This window comes from Gossypium hirsutum, chromosome A08 (assembly GCF_007990345.1).
Source record: "Gossypium hirsutum isolate 1008001.06 chromosome A08, Gossypium_hirsutum_v2.1, whole genome shotgun sequence".
Taxonomy (NCBI): domain Eukaryota; kingdom Viridiplantae; phylum Streptophyta; class Magnoliopsida; order Malvales; family Malvaceae; genus Gossypium; species Gossypium hirsutum.
In genome coordinates, this window is record NC_053431.1 from 74925285 (window position 1) to 74927502 (window position 2218).

The window sequence follows — 2218 nt, forward strand, 5'->3', positions numbered from 1 at the left end:
GGGATATAGTTAAGAGATAAATGGATTTTTCTAAGTGAGTATGTTCATAAGTTAGCAGATTACCGAGTTGCCTTGAATTTATTCGTAACAATATAAACATGAGTTTAATAATTCTAAGTTAAGAAATGTAATTGATCTAACACAATTATGTCATCTTGATTAAAATCGTATTTTGAAATCGTGCATGATTTATTTATTTAGTTTACTTAGTTTAAAATCTAAGTTTTTAATCATCCTCTTCAAACAAAATATTTTTCTTCACCAAAGTGTTTTAAATAGCATTCATAAATAATTCTTTTAACAGTCCGTGTAGGTACGATAACTCGACATTTACTTGTCACTTTATTACTTATTGCAATTGTGCCACTTGCACACACTTCCGTTGTTCCAAGTTTTTGGCACCGTTGCCAGGGACTATTTTAAAAACTCATTATTTGTGAATTTTTTAGTCTTGCATTTTGGTTTATTTTACTGTTTTCAACTTAATTAATCTTTCTGTGATTATTTTAGATGTTTATGAATATTGACTGAATTATAGATTTACTCCCTGTAGACCCTAAGATTCAACAAAATTTTCAATAGCAAAGAAGACAAGCAAGTCAGAGAAGGACTGAAGAGATGAATTTGAAAATTCGAATAAAGGAAACGGAGCAAACCCTGCTCAAAATCCTATCCTTATTGCTGATGATTGGGATAGAGCTTTAAGACAGTATGCAGTACCAGTGTTTAATGATCTTAATCCGGGTATTAGGAGACCCAAAATTGAGGCACAACAGTTTGAGCTGAAGCTAGTCATGTTCTAGATGCTTCAGACAGTGGGCCAATTCAGTGGAATGCCTTCCGAAGATCCTCACCTACACTTAAGATTGTTTATGGAGGTTAGAGATTCTTTCAAGTTAGCTTAAGTTCCCGAAGATGCATTATGATTGAAGCTATTCCCATATTCACTAAGGGATAAAGCTCGAGCCTAGTTGAACTCATTGCCACCAAATTCAATTTCCACATGGCAACAGTTAACAGAAATATTCCTTATGAAGTATTTCCTGCCTAGCAAGAATGCTAAGTTGAGAAATGAGATCACTGCCTTCCAACAAATAGATGATAAGTCCTTGTATGAGGCATGGGAAAGGTAGAGAGAATTATTATGAAAGTGCCCTCATTACAGAATCCCACATTGCATCCAACTTGACACATTTTATAATCGTCTCAACACCCACACGAGGATGGTAGTGGATGCTTCTGCTAATGGTGCTCTACTTTCTAAGTCTTATAATGAGGCTGATAAACCATAATTTATACATATTTTTATCCTATGCTTAGCACATTTATGGATGGTTTCTCCTTAGATTTGGTGTATTTGATGCTCCTAATTCTTTAATTTCATGTTTTATACTTAGGTGAGCATAGGAGTGTAAAAAGAGAGAGAAACGGGCCGAAAACGGAGAAAATGGACCCACATGGGAAATCAACACGGCCTGGACTTCCTCACACGGGCGTGTCACACAGCCGTGTCCCTGTGGCAAGATTGAAGCATGACTTACACAAGTAGACTACACGCCCGTGCCTATTCAACAGCCTTGACCATGGGCTAGAGTAATCACACACGGGCGTGTCCCTACTAAACCCAAGTATAAACCTATTCAGAAAAGGCCAATTTTGAGGGCTCTTAGGCATTTTAAAGCCTATTTAAACACCGGGAGAGGCACTTAGAATGGAGACGCAGAGTAGGGGGCAAGGAATTACTCAAGAGAAGCCGATTGGTCCATCTCAGAAGCCGAATTCATCATCAAGACTGAAGATCTCCCTTCAATTTTCATTCAGGTGTTTTGGGTTTTCTTTATGTTTTGTATTCATTATTCTTCTGAGATGTTTTCTTCTATAATTATGAACTAAACCCCCTAAATACCTAAGGGGAATGAAACCTAAGATGGATCTTGTTATTATTATTCGAATTGTATGATAAATATTTGACTTGTTCTTAATTATGTGTTCTTAATTCTTGTTTTAATATTCCAGGATATTGATTTGAGTTAATGCTCTTATTTAGAGAAGGAATAGAGCCTGTCTAGGAGTAAATTTGTCATAATTAAGCGGAGTTGATTGCACGCTAGAGATAGGGTGATAAGATTTTGCAGGATTAAGGTGAAACCTAATAAGGGGATCCATAGATTGAGTTAATGCAACACTAGGTGTTATTAGAAAGAGATTTCAATTAATC

General features: G+C 36.1%; 1 non-coding gene across 1 annotated transcript; it reads right to left on the minus strand.

Annotated features, from left to right (window-relative positions):
• Positions 1-1061: 1061 nt before the first annotated feature.
• On the minus strand, positions 1062-1168 carry LOC121205928 (small nucleolar RNA R71). Its single transcript, XR_005901001.1, has one exon. It is a non-coding gene; the product is annotated as a small nucleolar RNA R71 (small nucleolar RNA).
• Positions 1169-2218: the final 1050 nt, after the last annotated feature.